This window comes from Macaca mulatta, chromosome 9, assembly GCF_049350105.2.
Source record: "Macaca mulatta isolate MMU2019108-1 chromosome 9, T2T-MMU8v2.0, whole genome shotgun sequence".
NCBI classification, from domain to species: domain Eukaryota; kingdom Metazoa; phylum Chordata; class Mammalia; order Primates; family Cercopithecidae; genus Macaca; species Macaca mulatta.
Genome location: NC_133414.1, coordinates 144,142,814 through 144,161,557, shown reverse-complemented (window position 1 = coordinate 144,161,557; position 18,744 = coordinate 144,142,814). Strand labels below are relative to the sequence as shown.

General features: G+C 49.1%; 1 protein-coding gene across 1 annotated transcript in view; it reads right to left on the bottom strand.

Annotated features, from left to right (window-relative positions):
- JAKMIP3 (Janus kinase and microtubule interacting protein 3) overlaps positions 1 to 18,744 on the bottom strand; it is a 133,214-nt gene that overhangs the window by 93,886 nt on the left and 20,584 nt on the right.

The window sequence follows — 18,744 nt, the reverse complement described above, 5'->3', positions numbered from 1 at the left end:
TCTAATGAGGGGAACTCTATGCAAATTTGTCATGGCAGCAAGAGAAAACAAATGCAGATCCCACTACCAGAAGCGGGGCTACCGGGGTCCACAGACCCCTGCACTGTGGGGCTGGGCTGTCCACTTCCAGGCCAGGCGTCCACGTTGTGGGGGCCACCATGAGCCAGGCCCAGGCCTCCTCTGCCTCAGCAGCTGGCTGTGGGGTCTCCTGAAAGCCGCAGGTGCCAGGAGAGAGGGTGTCAGCGCAGGAGTGGACATTCAGGTCACTCCCACGTGCTGCTGACCCTTCAGGGCCACCCAGCCCTGTGCCTGCTGAACGCCATGGCCTGTGCAGTCAGACAACACCGGCTCGTGACGGGCAGCTCAGGACGCAAGGCAGCCACGGCCAATCTTCCAGCCCCTCCTAGGCCTGGCAGCCGGCACAGTGGCAGCACGACAGAAGAGGAGCACACTCCGGGAGGCTCTGGCTGCCAGGCCAAGGCAGCAGCTTCAAATGGGCCTGGGGAGAAAGCGGCAAACTTTGTTTCAAACAGAAAAACAATTCTCTAGTCCAAATAATGTGGTTTTTACCCAACTGGAAAAGAAATCCCAAAACCTCATGAGTGACCAGATGATTGAGCAGGAGGGGCACATGGCCAGAGACAGGACACCCCACGCGGAGAAAGCCCTTGTGCTCGGCGGGAGAGGGGGCGTGTTACGTGCAGGGAATGGGCTGCTGGGCTGCTGACTGTGAGGAAAAATGAATCTATGGATCACCGCCTTTCTACCTTAAAATTCTAAATGGATTAAAGGGAATTAAAGGTGAAAAAAGTCAAAGCATTAAAACCACTGGGAAAAAGCAAAAGTGAGCATTTTTCAAATCTCTGGAGAGGAGAGGCCTTTCTAGGCTTAAAAAAGATAAAAGGAATATACAAAAGGAAAAACACATCAATCCCACCAAATGAAATACTTCCACATCTTTATTATAAACGTGTGATGCAACTGAGAGACTAGAAACCAGTCCAAATAACCTTTGCAGTAAATACAACAAAAAGTATCTTTACTATATCAGGAGGTTGTGAAATTTGATAACAAAACCAATAAGATCTCCCTAGATAAACTGGTAACTATCAAAAGAGGTAATTTACAAACAAGGTAACAAAAGCGTTTTTATAAAAACACAAGAGGCTGGGTGAGGTGGCTCACACCTGTAATCCTAGCACTTTGGGAGGCCAAGACAGGCAGATCACCTGAGGCCAGGAGTTTGAGACCAGCCTGGCCAACATAGCGAAACCCCGTCTCTACTAAAAATATAAAAATCAGCCAAGTGTGGTGGCACACGACTGTAGTCTCAGCTACTCAGGAGGCTGAGGCAGGAGAATCTCTTGAACCTGGGAGGTGGAGGTTGCAGTGAGCCGAGACCATGCCATTGTACTTCAGCCTGGGTGACAGAGTGAGACTCTACCTCAAAAAAAAAAAAAATATTAGCTGGGCATTGTTGCGGGCACCTGTAATCCCAGCTACTCTGGAGGCTGAAGCAGGAGAATCGCTTGAACCCAGGAGGTGGAGGTTGCAGTGAGCTGAGATTGTGCTATTGCACTCCAGCCGGGGCAACAAGGGTGAAACTCCGTCTCAAAAAATAAATAAATAAAAAGGAGAAAACCACCTTCGCTTAAGATGTAGAAAATCACAAGAGAATGTTGCTCCCATCCTGGAAACAAACAAAACCACTCCATCTACAGAATCATGTCTTCCTGGAGTCATTGATGAGCTCCGGGCCTCCCGAGGGGCTGAATTCCAAATGGTGACAAACCCTCAAATGGCCCAGGATCCCCACGTCGGCCGGGCACAGGAGACAGTGGGCGAGGACTCTTCGGGCCCCCTGTGGCCCAGTGTGCCCTTCAGAAAAGCTGCGACCAAGTTCCCAGAGAGGGGATGGCACCAGGCACCCACAAGAAAGGCTGAGAGAGGACAGAAGACAGGAAGCGGCCCCAGGTGCAGGTACCGGACACCCGCTGCCCAGAACCCTCTTTCGGACAAAGCCAATGGGGGAAGCACAGCAAGCTCTCTCCCCAGGTCACCAGGAGGGGAGGAAGCAGAGGCGCCCTTCTTCCTGGATCTGCCTCCTCTAGGCTAAGCATGGAAGCAAAACCTTTTCCTCCTGAGCACGGAGAGGAAGCCACGTGGGCAGAAGTTGGTCGCCGCTTGGGGAAGAGCAGAAAACTCTCACGTGCTGGGGTGGAGGCGGAAGGTGGAGCAGCTGTCTGAAGACGACGTGGCCACCACAGACCCGGGGCCACCACAGGCCAGCCCTCACGCCGTCAGACCCGGGGCCACAACAGGCCAGCTCTCACACTGCTGTCAGACCCGGGGTCACCACAGGCCAGCCCTCACGCCATCAGACCCGGGGTCACCGCAGGCCAGCACTCACACTGCTGTCAGACCCAAGGACACCGCAGGCCAGCTCTCACACTGCTGTCAGACCCGAGGACACCGCAGGCCAGCACTCAATCCGTCAGACCCGGGGACACTGCAGGCCAGCTCTCACACTGCTGTCAGACCCGGGGACACCACAGGCCAGCTCTCACACTGCTGTCAGACCCGGGGACACCGCAGGCCAGCCCTCACGCTGTCAGACCCGGGGTCACCGCAGGCCAGCTCTCACATTGCTGTCAGACCCGGGGACACCGCAGGCCAGTCCTCATGCGGTCAGACCCAGGGTTGCGCAGGCCTGTCGCCATGCCATCAGACCTGGGGCCCCACAGGCCAGCCCTCACGCCATTGGACCTGGGGCCACCGTGGTCCAACCATCCACCACAGGTGTAAACCAAAGAGAACGGAAACACAAGGCCACACAAAAACACACACAGGTACGTTCACGGCAACGTGATTCACAACTGGCCAAAAAGTGGAAATGACCCAAACATTAGTCAACTCGTGAACGGGTAAACAAAATGCGGTCTATCCACGCGATAGGATATTATTCCAGCCATGAAAAGGAATGAAACCCTGACGCACACGACAACATGGATGAACTCAGAAAACCCCACGCTAAGTGAAGGCAGCCGGACACAAAAGGCCACAGAGTGTATTATTCCATTTATGTGACGTGCCCAGAAGAGGCAAATTTACAGAGGAAGAAGGGAGATGCGTGGCTGCCAGGGACTGGGGGCAGGGAGGGTGGGGAGTGACTGCTCAAGGGTCCGGAGTTCCTTCTGGGGGCGATGGAAATGTTCTGCGTTTGTGGTGATGGTTGTGCAACTCTGTAAATGCACTAAAATCCTATGAATGCACACTTGAGTGGACAAACTCTGTGGTATGTGAGTTATATTTTATTAAAACTGTTACCAAAAAAAAAACAAAAAAGGAGAAGTAAACATTTCCAGACAGACACAAGTTGAAAGGAGTTGTGGCCCACAGACCTACATTACAAAAATTGTTAAGGAAGTTCTTCAGGGGATGAGATGTTGTCAAATGGAAACTGAATTTACATAAAGAAATGAAGCATTCTCAAAACAGTAAAATTGAGGGTATATAAAAAGACTTTTTTATTTTTATTCATTTGGAAGGATAAGAGATTATGCACAGAAAAACTAGCAACAAGGCATTGGAGGGTTCCTAACATATATAGAAGTATTTGAGGCAGGGCGCAGTAGATTACAGGCATGAGCACTTTGGCAGGCCAAGGTGGGCAGATCACCTGAGGTCAGGAGTTCAAGACCAGCCTGGCCAATGTGGCAAAACCCTGTCTCTACTAAAAATACATAAATTAGCCCGGTGTGGTGGTGCATGCCTGTAATCCCAGCTACTCTGGAGGCTGAGATAGAAGGATCACCTGAACCCAGGAGGCAGAGTTTGCAGTGAGCCAAGATCACACCACTGCACTCCAGCCTGGGTGACAGAGTGAGGCTGCCTTTAAAAAAAAAAAAAAAAAAAAAAAGTGAAGTATATGAAAACAATAGCCAAAAAAAAAAAAAAGAAAAAAGAAAAAGAAAAACTTAAAGGGAGCATTATTTCTTTAAGAAGGACTGTGAAAAGCTGTAAATTCATTTGAAAACCCTAAAGCAAACACTAAAAATTCAGTTAAAAGAGAGGTGTAATCCATACTACCCAAAGCAATCTACAGATTCAATCCCCTCTATCAAATTACCAACATCATTTTTCACAAAATTAGAAAAAACAACCCTAAAATTAATATGGAGCTCAAATGGCCAAGGGAATCCTAAGCAAAAAGAACAAAGCTGGAGGTATCATATTACCTGATTTCAAATTATACTACAAAGCTATACTAACCAAAACAGCATGGTACTAGTATAAAATAGACACATAGATCAATGGAACAGAATGGAGAATCTAGAAATAAAGCCACACACCTACAACCAGCTGATCTTCAACAAAGTCAACAAAAATATGCACTGGGGAAATGACACCCTTTTCAATAAATGGTGCTGGGAAAAATGGATAGCCATAATTTGGAAGAATGAAACTGGACCCATACCTCTCACCATATGCAAAAATTAACTCAAGATAGATTAAAGACCTAAAAGAAAGACATAAAACTATAAAAATCCTAGAAGAAAACCTAGGAAAAACTCTTCTGGACATTGGCCTAGGCAAAGAATTCACAACTAAGTCTGCAAAAGCAAACTTAATGAAAACAAAAATAGAAAAATGGGACTTAAACTAAAATGTTTCTGCACAGCAAAAGAAACAATCAACAGAGTAGACAATCTAAAGGATCGGAGAAAATATCTGCAAACTATGTATGCAACAAAGGCTAATATCCAGAATCTACAAGGAACCCCAAGAACTCAACCAGAAGAAAACCCCATTAAAAAGTGGGCAAAGGATAGATATAAACACATTATTCAAAAGACAAACAGCCAATAAACATATGAAAAAATGTTCAACATCAGTAATCATCAGAGAAATGCAAATCAAAACCACGAGATACCATCTCACACCAGTCGGAATGGCTATTATTAAAAAGTCAAAAAATGGGGCCAGGTGCCATGGCTTGTGCCTGTAATCCCAGCACTTTGGGAGGCCGAGGTAGATGGATCACTTGAGGCCAGGTCTCGAACCAGCCTGACCAACATAGTAAAACCCCATCTCCACTAAAAATATAAAAATTAGCTGGGCATGGTGGCACATGCCTGTAATCCTAGCTATTCAGGAGGCTGAGGCAGGAGAATTGCTTGAACCCGGGAGGCAGAGGTTGCAATGAGCTGAGATCGCGCCACCGCACTCCAGCCTGAGTAGCAGAGCCAGACTGTCTCAAAAACAAACAAACAAAAAGTCAAAAAATAGGTGTTGGTGAAGATGCAGACAAAAGGGAACTCTTATACACTGCTGGTGGGAATGTAAATTAGTACAACCTCTATGGAAAACCATATGGAGATTTCTCAAAGGACTAAAAATAGAACTGCCATTTGATCCAGTAATCTCAACATTGGGTATCTACCCAATGGGAAAGAAATCATTATAAAAAAATATATCAGCTCTCATATGCTTCTTGCAGCACTATTCACAATAGTAAAGATAGGCCACGGGTGGTGGCTCACACCTGTAATCCTCGCACTTTGGAAGGCCAAGGCAAGTGGATTGCTTGAGCCCAGGAGTTTGAGACCAGCCTGGGCAATATGGTAAAACCCAGTCTCTACAAAAGAGACAAAAAAAAGAATAGCCAATTGTGGTGGTGCACACCTATAGTCCGAGCTACTTAGAAGGCTAAGGTGGGAGAATCACTGAGCCCAGGAGGTCAAGGCTGAAGTGAGCTGAGACTGTGTCACTGCACTCCTGCCTGGGCAACAGAGCAAGACCCTGTCTCAAAAAAAAAAAAAATTAGTAAAGATAGAAAATCAAAGTGTCCTTCAGTGGAAGATTAAAGAAATTGTGCCCTACATACACATACACATACACACACACACACACACACACACACGGACTACTACTCAACCACAAAAAAGAATGAAATCATGTCTTTTGCAGAAACATGAATAGAACTAGAGGCTATTATCCTGAATGAAATAACTCAGAAACGGAAAGTCAAATAAATACATGTTCTCACAAGTGGGAACTAAACGATGGGAACACATGGACACACAGAGTGGAACATACACTGGAGACTATAAAAGCTGGAAGGGTGGGAGGGGTGAAGGTTGAAAAATTAGCTATTGGATACAGTGTTCACTGTTCAGGTAATGGGGACACTGAAAGCCCAGCTATCACCACTGCACAACATACATACATAAGAAATCTACATGTGTACCCTAAATATATAAAAATAAAAATTTTAAAAAGAGAGGTATAATGAATAGAGGCCAGTAATGGAGATAAAATAGGATCATAAGAAATACTTAATCCAAAGAAGGCAAGAAAAGAAGAGATAATACCAATAGAAAATAAAGAGCAGAAAGCTACATCTAAATCCAACCACATCACTAAATATTAAATGTAAATGGACTAAACAGCATAGTTGAAAGGCAGATATTTTCAGATTAAAGTTTTATTTATTTATTTATTTATTTGAGACAGGCTGTTGATCTATCAACCAGGCTGGAGTGCTGTGGTGCAATCACGGCTCACTGCAGCCTTGAACTCCTGGGATCAAGTGATCCTCCAGCCTCAGCCTCTCAAGTAGCTGGGAATATACCACACTACAGTTAATTTTTTAATTTTTTGCAGATACAGGGTTTCACTATGTCACCCAGGCTGGTCTCAAATTCCTGAGCTCAAGTGATCCTCCCACTGCAGCCTCCCAAAAGTGCTGGGATTACAGGTATGAGCCACAGCACCCAGCCTAAACTTAAAAAGGCCAGAATCTACTTTGTGCTCTCTGCAAGAAACCCATTTTAGGCCAGGTGTGGTGGTTCATGCCTGTAATCCCAGCACTTTGGGAGGCTGAGGCAGGCGGAACCCTGTTTCTACTTAAAATATAAAAATTAGCCAGGGATAGTGGTGCATGCCTGTAATTTCAGCTACTCGAGAGGCTGAGGCAGGAGAATCACTTGAACTGGGAGGTGGAGTTTGCAGTGAGCCGAGATCGTGCCATTGCACTCCAGCCTGGGCAACAGAAGTAAAACTCGGTCTCAAAAAAAAAAAAAAAAAAAAGAGAGAAACCCACTTTAAATATAAAGGCATAGACAGGTTAAAAATAAAATGCAGGCTGGGCGTGGTGGCTCACGCCTGTAATCCCAGCACTTTGGGAGGCCGAGGCGGGCAGATCACGAGGTCAGGAGATCGAGACCATCCTGGCTAACACGGTGAAACCTCGTCTTTACTAACAAATACAAAAAAAATTAGCTGGGCGTGGTGGCAGGCGCCTGTAGTCCCAGCTGCTTGGAAGGCTGAGGCAGGAGAATGGCGTGAACCCGGGAGGCAGAGCTTGCAGTGAGCCGAGATTGCGCCACTGCACTCCAGCCTGGGTGACAGAGCAAGACTCCATCTCAAAAAAAATAAATTAATTTAAAGATATAAAACGAAATGCAAAAAGTTATATAGGGATAACAAAGGATATACATAATGATACAGCAGCCAATACATTGAGAAGACATGCCAATCTTAAATCTATATGTACCCAAAATACATAAAACAAAAACTAATAGAAACAGAAGTAGAAACAGGGATATTCACAGTCATATTGGAGACTCCAACACTCATCTCTCAGTAAGAGATAAAAGCAGTGCAGAGAAAATTGGTAAGGATATTCACTTCCTAGGATTGAAAAAGAAGCAAGAGAACATTTGTAAGGACATAGAAGATTTCACCACTACCATCAACCAAGTTGATCAAATTGACATCTGTAGGATATACCACCCAACAGTAACAATATGTAGTATTTTGATGTGCACATAAAACATTCATCAAAATAGACTATTTGCTGGGTAATAAAACAAATCTCAACAAAGTTAAAATAATTGAAATTATCAAAGTATGTTCTTTGACCAAAAACAAATTGAACGAGAAATATGTAATAGAAAGATATCAAGAAAAAAATGAAACATCTGGATTAAAACACACACACATACACTTTTAAATGACCCATAGGTGAAAGAAGAAATCATAATGAAGTTATAAAAATATTTTGAACTGAATGAAAATACAAGCACAACATATCAGAAGTTGCAGGACACAGCTAAAGTGGTATAAAGAGAAAAACTTACGGCAATAAAGGCTTATATTGAAACAGAGGAAAGGTCTTCAATCATAATCTAATCCTAGTTTATGCTTTCATCTTAAGAACACAGAAAAAAGAAAAACAATGCAAAGTAAGCAAAATAGAAATAATCGAGATCCTTATGCATGGATGGGAGCTGCGAGCCTAGCGCTTGTGCTTCTGAGTGTGGCCATCAGCTGGAGAAGAAACCATCTCCTCTCTTCCTGAGTTGGCTCCAGCCAGCGCTGCAGCTGCCCCAAAACTATGACATGTGCCACCATGCCCAGATCATAGGGCCTTTGGGGGCTCTTTTAAAAGCCATAAAGACCAAGCTCTTCTTAAAGTACACAAGCATCTGTGAAAACTGAAAGGGGAGGTACCAAGGTCTGTTTCAGAAGCTGGACCCCGCTCCCCTTTGGACTTCAGGAGTAAGTAGACAAAAGCATCTACATAAAAGGAAGAGGGTCAAAAGGCCTTCTGGGAGCACCGCTGCTTCACAGAGCAAAGATCAGGCGTGGGGATTAATGATCTGAAGACATCAAAAAGCAGCAGAGTGTAAGAAGCGCTGTTAAAGGGAGGACAGGTGAGGCGTGGTGGTTCATCCCTGTAATCCCTGCACTTTGGGAGGCAGAGGCAGGCGGATCACCTGATATCAGGAGTTCAAGACCAGCCAGACCAACATGGCGAAACCCCATCTCTACTAAAAATACAAAATTTAGCCGGGTGTGGTGGCAGACACCTGTAATTCCAACTACTTGGGAGGCTGAGGGGGGAGAATTGCTTGAACCCAAGGAGGCGGAGGTTGCAGTGAGCCAAGATCACGCCACTGCACTCCAGCCTGGGCAACAAGAGCCAAACTCCATCTCAAAAAATAAAAACGCAATTAAAAAAAAAGGGGGGGAAGACAGTACTGTTTAGACAGAGGTGGATCAGGTGGAGACACTCACTGGGAGTTGGTGCCTGACGCCCCCGCAGGGCGGTATACCAGCAGCCACACCTCTCACCGCTCCTGATGCCACCGGCTACCTGCCAGCCCCGTGTCACTCTCTAAGGTATGGGGTAGACTGCAGAACTCCCCATGTGGGTCACACTCTACTGGGGATGGAGCCCCATCTGTGCTCCCATTGTGCCCTGTGCCATCAGTGCCCACACACAGGGTGCTGGTGCCACTGAATGTTGGTGGAATGGATAAGCAGCAAGGGTGGGCTCAGGAAGCCCCCGCATTTCCCACCCAACACAACCACCACACTTTGCTTCTTTTTGCTAAGCGTCACGGGCAGGTCCTTCTGTCCATAGTTACCTGCTCTTCCCACTCTGAGACCAGAGCCGCGGTGCAGGCTACCCGGTGCTACGCACCTGCCAATTGTGCTCTTTAATAAAACTCTGAAATGGGCATGGCCACTGGCCACAACAGGAGACTGACCAGAGACCTGCACGCAGAGGGGGATGCCAGACCTACACGTCAGACCACTGCAAACAGCAGAGCTTCAGCCCAAGTCCTAACTCCTCCCCATCGGAGCTCATTACCAAAACACCCACAGCCACCTTGAGAAGGTCGTCTGGGGGACCCTGGTGAAGATGGGATGGATTCCAAGCCCCTTCCTGCTCAGACCCACCCCACCATCATCAGGATGGTACTGGATCTCAGCTTAACGCAAAACAGGTCAATGTGGACCTGGGAAAAGGTGTCCTCAGGGGCATAACACAGACCCAGCGTCCCTTCGGACGAAAACCCGAGGCCTCCAGATCCCTCCTCTGGCCTCCCACCCCTGGATGGGTGCTCAGAGTCCTCCCCAGGCAGGAAGACCTGGGGTCCTTCAAAGTCAAAGTGGTCCTGGGTCAACCACCCACCAGGCAGGATGGATCCTGGGAAGAGCAGCAGCTGGGGCAAGTTTTAATAATTTTAATCAGCTTCCTGCCCAGGAAGAATGGCACCGGAGCAGGATTCCTCCTTACCCAATTAAACACATTGGATCAGTCCAGCTAAAGACGCTCAACCTCAAACTCAGCCACAGGCCGAGCACTCAGGCCAGCAAGGTCTGCCAAGCCTCCTGATCCAGCACATTCGCGACCTTCCCCTCCAGTCACATCCTTCATCCTGAGCTGGCCCGAGTCACTTTCCCTAGGTTTGAATTCAGCTTCACTTTGAGGCCCTGTTTTTCTGGAGACCAATTCTCTGTGCCAAGGAGGGGGTTTTCCATGATGCCCCTGCCCGCTGTGCTTGCTTGGAAACTGGCGACCACAGGACACTCCTGATGTCACGTCCTGGGGTCATCAACCCCAGGCAATCAAGAACTCAGCTCCTGAGAGCCTTCCAGAGGGACCCCAAAGGAAAGCAAGCATGGCCCCTGCCTGCAGCAGACCGGTGTCTGATAAATACAAGTCGTCTGCAAAGAAAGCAGCCCCGGCAGCTCCTGGGGCTGAGGTGTAGGACAGGACAGGAGACACCGCCGGTCTCCGACTCCCAAAGCACGTCTAGCTCACATCACTCAGAGCTCAGTTTGGGGTGCCAGACCAACAGGGCCATGTTGAAATAAGAAACACCTGCCCGGCTGGGCACGGTGGCTCAAGCCTGTAATCCCAGCACTTTGGGAGGCCGAGACGGGTGGATCGCAAGGTCAGGAGATCGAGACCATCCTGGCTAACATGGTGAAACCCCGTCTCTACTAAAAATACAAAAAAATAGCTGGGCGAGGTGGCGGCGCCTGTAGTCCCAGCTACTCAGGAGGCTGAGGCAGGAGAATGGCGTAAACCCGGGAGGCGGAGCTTGCAGTGAGCTGAGATCTGGCCACTGCACTCCAGCCTGGGCGACAGAGCGAGACTCCGTCTCAAAAAAAAAAAAAAGAAACACCTGCCCAAGAGGTTCATGGAAGAAGCCTAGGAGGCCAATATAGGCTCTTTCAAAAAGAGTCATCTCGGTGGCTGGTGTCCTGAACTTATTCAATCCCTGTATTAAAGAGGGCTGTTTCAGGGTCCAAGTGGAAAATTAACACCACCGTCCAGCCCACATCCTAGCTTGCCTGTCTGGAAACTGAAGAGTCAAGGAAAAATAAAAAGATATGGCATTGGTCCTGAATGGAATTCAGTTCATGGAAGCCCACAGTCCACACGGAAGCCCACAGTCCACATGGAAACCCACAGTCCACACAGAAACACAGTCCACACGGAAGCCCACAGTCCACATGGAAGCCCAGAGTCCACAGAGAAGCCCACAGTCCACATGGAAATCCACAGTCCACACAGAAGCCCACAGTCCACATGGAAGCCCAGAGTCCACACAGAAGCCCAGAGTCCACATGGAAGTCCACAGTCCACACAGAAGCCCACAGTCCACATGGAAGCCCAGAGTCCACACAGAAGCCCACAGTCCACATGGAAGCCCAGAGTCCACACAGAAGTCCACAGTCCACACGGAAGCTCAGAGTCCACACGGAAGCCCACAGTCCACACGGAAACCCACAGTCCACGCAGAAGCCCACAGTCCACATGGAAGTCCACAGTCCACACAGAAGCCCACAGTCAAGATCAACCTTCCAAGAGCGTGTATAGGACATTTACTTCTCTTAGAGCGGCTGGATCCAAAATACGGGGACTGAGGCACAGCTGACTCTGGTAGCTCCCTTGCTGTGCGACCACCACCTGGTCATTTGGATATCATCAGTTAGGACCTAAAGCAGTAAGGTCTTCCTAGGGCTGTCGGGAGAGAAACAGGAGCTCCGTGCGTGTTCTCTGCCACAGCATGCCCTTAGGTTTGACAGGGGTGCCCTCAACTCACAGGACAGGCAGGGAAACCTCAGGAATAACAGGCTTGCCAGTGTGCTCCACCCAACCCTCAGCCTTAAGAAGGAACGTGAATGTGGCAGGAGTCTTGTCTTCTACAAGCACAGAATGACCCACTTTGTGGGATTCTTAGGGAACCTCACCCAAACGCCGGCCTTTTGCTGGTAATGCTGTGAAGGTAAACTGAGGGTCCTGCCTTGGCCCAGCTCACTTTCCTCTTCTGCTCTCTTCTCGGGAACTGAGGTGGCGTTTTACCACAGACCTGCTCAAAGGCCTGGATCCGCTGAGAGAATTCTCAAATCTACAACTCCAGGCTTGGTTTGGAACGAGAAAACCGTTTTGTGACTGGCTCTCCCACACTGTGAAAAACAAAATCAATGGCAGCAGCAAGCATTTACATCCCCAGGTGCTTGCATAGTTTCCCGGCCAGTCTCATCTACATCTCCGCAAACATCAGTACGACAATGTATCGCCAAATTACCTGTGATACCCTTTCCACCACAGCCCTGCCAGCCCCCGTCAGCAGTGGATTTTCTTTGAACAACTGTAGAAACTGAGGCATGATGCAATAACTTCAAAGAAGAGTGAATTAGCAACTTAATAAGCTGTCGTTTCCCAAGAACCCGGAGTTCCTTGCATAAGAAGTTATATCAATGAGCGATGTGTGATTCTTAAGTTTTAAAGAGAAGACACCATCCAATCAACGCACAGGTAGGTGGTGAGGCCTCAAGCCATAAAGATGACCTATTCTTTAAAAGGAAAACAAGGAGCAAAAAACTCCAGCCGGTTACCCCACGTAGCCAGGAAGCACCCGGCCGCTGCAGGCCTCCCAGGCTGTGCAGACAGCTCTCTGTGCTGTGTCCGTGGGATTCTCACCACAGCCGGCAATACACAGACTCAGCCTGGCCTCCCCACCGCACCCCACCACGGCTGCCGTGTGAACAAGCATCCGCTTTACATATGGGATGAAACACACACCCATGCTTTAAAGGAGAAACCTACTACTCGGAACGCAGGCCCAAGCCTCCTCCAAATGTGTGCATGAGCACGAACGTGAAAACGGACAAATGAAGCGTCTTCCTCTATGATCGTCCCTGCACCCTCAGAGGACAGACCCCAACCTGTCAACTTCCCAGCCACATACGTGTGCGCGTTAAATACAGAAGAGCACCCAGGTGGAAAGAGCCTGCACAGAAGACAGCCCGAAACGAAACCCACAAAGCCTCTGCAGCATTCAGAAAACAAACACTCACATTCCAAAGCTCCCTGTCGGCTCCTCTCTCCCATCGCTCGACTGTGAGAATCTTTCCCAGCTCGTCCAAGACTCAGTCCGGCTTTTGCGCAAATCAGCTCCAAGCTTCTATGACTCAGCAAAGAGCTCGGCTTTTATTTTTCAGATGGAATTTACCACGCTGTGACTACATCCAGGGGGAGGAACCATTTCCCCGAGCTGTTTCCGAGCAGAGCCCGTGAGCCAGATCGCCCAAGCGCTCCCTGTGCACAGTGAAGGCCAAGCACAGAGGCACCCTCTGAGCCCCCAGCCCAGCTCCCTGCAGGGTGCAAACAGACGCTTCAGGCTTCTCGGTGGGGAAGGGGCCTGCAGCTCTGCATGGCTGGCCAAAGGCACAGGCACACAGGTGAGATCCTGGCAGCAGCTCGGTTCTATTCAGATGCAGAGGTGGCCTGGGCTCCGGGTTGGCCCGGCGGCAGTCTCACGTGAAAATCAGCGAGTGGCAGAGGCCACGGCTGGGCCATCCCTGCCCGCGCTGCTCCCTTGGCTTCCTGGTTGCTCCAGGACCCGGTTCTGGCCGGCTTTCCCTCCTGCTTGGAGAACCCCCTTCAGGATTGCAGAGCGAGCGGGTCAACAATGGGAACGAATTTCCACTCTGAGGGTATCTATTTTAAATGTCAGGTGATAGGAGGGATTCGCACCCACTCAACTGGGAGGAATGAAAATGCAGACGGGAACCAGACACACGAGACCAGCAGCATTCCTGTGTGAAGGACAAGCACATGAGCTCTCCTGGCCCATCAGTCCCAGATGCAGTCCATAACCACCCTCTGGAAAAGCCGTGTAACTGAAGCTGCTCCGTAGAAAATGCAGGGTCCGACAGGGTTTCCAAGCAGGAAGGCTTTTGGAGTCCATCTGGGTCCGATTCCATCAAAGGAGCCTTGAGGGCTGCTGGTGCGGGTGGCCTGAAGCTCCTGCCCTGCCCTGTCTCCAGCCACCAGGGCCTGCACTGAGGCTGCATCGGCGCCTGGACCCCAGAGCAGGCCTGCAGGCCCAGGTTCTGGTGGTCAGCCCGGGAGGACCCTACATCCCCTTTGTTCCCAGCCCACTCTGCCTCAGTTCCCTCGCCTGCACCCTGCCTGCCCTCTCAACCCACCTCTTCTAGTCAAGGCCAAATGTCACTTCACCCCAAAGCTGAGACCGGCCGGCACCACCCCGAGAGGAGCCCAGAGTGAACGCCGATGACAGCATATCAGAGGATGACACGGGGCAGGCCAGGACTTCCGGTTGTATCTGCTGTCTGTCTAGATCTGGCTACCCTCGTAAGTTAGAACAAGCAATAAAATTGTCCTGATTACAACCATGGCCACACGTCTGGCCAAACATACAGGGTGCAACAACCCTCCGAGGGTCACGCGTCCTGACTCGTGTGACAGAGCTGCCCACTGTCCCTGGTTACCAACCATCGCTGCCTCTGTCATAGGGGAGGCGGCTGGAGCCGGGAGGCCATGCAGCTGCCTCACAATCACATCCCTGTCAGGTCCCGGAGCTGGATTCAGACCCAGGACGGTGGGTCCGAGATCCAAACCCCTCCCATATCGCCCCGAAGCAAAGAGGGTTCCCACACCGGTGGCTCGGGGTCCACGCCCATCCCTGTGGGTGGTTCCTCCTCAGCCCAGGCAGGCCACAGGGACAACCTTCCGGACACGGGCAGTGCCCACTCAGCCCAGGCAGGCCACAGGGACAACCTTCCCGACACGGGCAGTGCCCACTCAGCCCAGCTGTCCTCCTGCCGGAGTCGATCCTGCAGAAACAACACAAGGATGGTGTGTGCACAGATTTGACTTTAGTCCAAATACTTTATAGCACCTACCCCGTGCCAGGCACTGTTGTAAGACTTTAAATATAACTCAGGGATGATTATGGCAGTGTTGTCCATAATATAACAGTGAATAATTGGAAACGTCCTAGACGTCCAACAACAGAGAAGCGATTTAACAAGCGATGGGAAACGCACATACATCCAAATACAATGGGGCCATTTAAAAATGTCCCCAGTCCAAGCTTAACAGAAAGATGTAAACAACGTGTTAAGTTTTTTAAAGCCAGCTATAAAAAAGCGTGTATAGTATGATCACATTTGTTTTTAAAAATGCGTGCCTCTGTGTGTTGCACTCGAAAAAAATAAAGCCCGAAAGTGTCGATACTGAGCTCTAAAGTGGCTGTATCTCTAGATGATAGGATCTCAGGTGACTTCATATTTTTGTTTTGTATCTTTCTGAATTGTATGGGGTTTGTTTTTTTTTTTAGAATCAGAAACAGTATTTTTAGAATCAGAAAAAAAAATCTGTTTTCATTTTCGAACTGATGCACATGCATGTATGTGCTTTTGATTCCTGCAGTAAGCATGGCCTTTGCAGATGCTCAGTCCTTACACCAAGCCCAGAGGGAGACACTGCCTCTCCCGAATCCCCACGTTGGCCGAGGCGGGGAGCGGGCAGGTGCTGGGGCCTGACGTTCAAGCTCAGGGAGTAGCCTGTTCTTTAAATGGCATCAATTTTTCTAGTTGTAAATGTGCTCATTGTAGAGGATTTGGAAAATAAAGGAATAGATGAATAAGAAAACTATCCTTGCTAGTCTGTGAGAAGCTGAGCTTGAGCAGGGCCTCCCAGCCACATTGCCAGCTCCACCCTAATTCTTCCAGATCCCGGAAACTGAGCCTCAGCACCCGGGACAGAGCCGGCACCCACAGGACGTGTTCCGAGGAAAGGAGGCTTAAACAGCAGGGCTCACTTGTGTCACAGACAGGGTCTGGGAAAACCGCGACCCCCAGAGGGTCTCTACATCTCACATGGCTGCCTCGCCAGGCACCACGAGGCCCAGGTCCAATCCCACAGCCCATCCCTGGCTTCCCTTTCCCACCCACAGGCAGTTGCCACTTGTCCTTTCTGGGGGAGCTTGGTCACTCCCCACGATCACTCCCAAATCCAGGCTCTGCTGCTCCACTGCTGATTCCCAGACCCACCCGTCCTCCTGCCGGCTCGTATCTCCATACTATTCCTCGGGGGCCTCTCAGACCTGGCGGGTCCAAAAATAACCTGCCCCACCCCAAACTTCACTCTTCCTATTATATTGCAGGTCCTGACACAGCCATTCACCAGTTATTATCCAAGCAAAACATGGCTGCCTTCCCTTTCTCCTCTCCTCCCAGACAGGCCTGCGCCTCCAGGCCCTGCACACAGCTGTTGGACCCACCACCAACCCAGCTCCTGTCATGCAAAGCTACCTCCTCCTGGAGTCCCGCCAGGACTGCCCCCGGGAGCCTCATCCTCAGTCCCTCCCTCTCATGACAGACCTGTTTTTATTCCCATGCATGGCTCTGTATTTTTACTACGTAACTATGAATTCATCACCACTGCTTTTTGTGTTTTGGAAAAACAGCATAATTGGCATCATACCATACATATCCTTTCGCAATTTTCTTTTTTCACTCAACATCATGTCCTTGAGGGCCATCCACACTGGTACGTGTAGATCTTCATCCGTCTTCGCTGTATCCCCACGTATGAAGTAACTGTGTGTTGTGTTGGTTTCCCACCACCTCCTGGCTGATGGGGAGTCAGGCGGCTTCTCTTTTCTCATCATGGTGTTGCCATGAGCGCCCCTGCCTGTGTCTCAGGCCCATCTGCTCAGGAGCCTTCAGAGCAGGCGCTTGAATGGGAGGTGGTGGGGCTGAGGGACAGCCATCTTTGACGGTCTCAGCACCGCAGGCTGCTACCCAAAGCAACGACCAGGATGAGCGCCCGTCTCCCGACACCTCCCAAGCCTGATGGACAGTGTGAGGGGTGGAGAAGATTTCTCCCTGTTGAATTTAACGTGTATTTCCTGAGTACTAATGATCAGCCACTCACTGGCTGCCCAGGTTTCTGCATCTGGGCTCGCCCAGCCCCTCTTCCCCTCTCTCTCTGTGGCTCATCATCCGTGGCTTTCAAGGAGGCTGTTCTGCGATCTGGATAGGAGTCCTGTGTTGGTGAAGCCTCTGCTAGTCTTTGCAATTTTTATGTTGCCTTCCATTCTCCAGAAACTTTCAAGTGAACCATTTTACCCATGTTTTCCTCTGTTTTATGTTTTTGTTTAGGAAATGTGTGTCTCATACGTGAAAACATCTTCCCAGGCTTCCTCCTAAAGGTTTTCACCCTTGGGTCTTCTCCGTGTGGAAGGCCAAGCGTGCACCCTTCCCCACTGAGAGCCCGGTGCTACCCCTGACCTGACAATGCCAGCTTGGGTGGCAGCTCTGCTCCGTTTTCGGGGACCCTAAGTTCTCTACTGTGATGGTCTCTGTCAAGCTCTGCCCCAACGTGCCTCTATTTAGTGATGTAATTTTCAAATTTGGCCTATGTCAACTTACCAAGCTCAAAAACTGGTTTCGATTTTGATGGGAATTATGAGTTTATAGATTAACCGGGAGAGAAATGACATCTCTTTGACATTGAACCTTGCCTGTGAACATAGGATAGTTCTCCATTTATTTAGGACTTCTTTTATGTCTTCAATGAAGTTACATAGCTTTTCCCCAAAAGGTTTTGCACAACTTGTGATACATCTAACTCCTTGGTGCCTAATATTTGTGCTGCCACCACAGCAGGTGTTTGTGCTATTGATACCTTTCCTCACCATAACTAGCAAGAAGGTGGTGTTCAGGAGTCCTACTGACTTCACGTTTACCTTATACTAGCAACTTGCTGAAATCTATTAGTCCTAAGAGTTTGTTTCTATATTCTCTTGTATTTTTTTCCTTGAGATGGAATCTCACTCTGTTGCATAGGCTGGAGTGCAGTGGTGAGATCTTGGCCCATTGCAACCTCCCCCCACCCCCCAGGTTCAGGCGATTCTCTTGCCTCTGCCTCCCAAGTAGCTGGGATTACAGGCACCTGCCACCATGCCCAGCTAATTTTTCTGTTTTTAGTGGAGACAGGGTTTCACCATGTTGGCCAAGCTGGTCTCAAACTCCTGACCTCAAGTGATCCATCCGCCTCAGCCTCCCAAAGTGCTGGGATTACAGGCATGAGCCACTGCGCCTGGCCATTCTCTTGTATTTTCTATGTAGAAAATCATTTGTGAATATTTTTGTTTTTTTCCTTCCAATCTTTATACTTTTACATTATTTTCCTACCTTTTTGTGCTAGGTAGGGTTTCCATGACACGAAACATCATTAGTCATTCAGGAGAGGCAAACTCATTCACGAGAGACAACCAGCACCCCTCTCTCATTCCTGTCTTACAGAAACATGCACCAGGGTCATTGCAGGATTTTGGTAGGTTCACTACCTCAGGTTAAAGACTGTATTCCGAATTCGCTAAGTGTTCATTTTTTTTAAATTCTGAATGGGTGTTACAATTCATCAAGCACTTTCTCTGCATCTACTAGAATAGCCTATTGTTTTCTCCCTGTCTCTTCAGAGCCTGCCTGTGCCTGCCCCTGTGACTGCCCAGCCCCCACCCCCAACTCCCAGAACCTGCCTGACCCCCATCTCATTATCAGCCCCCAGCGGGTGGTTTGCAGTCACACGATTGCATTATTTCCAGCCTCAAACTT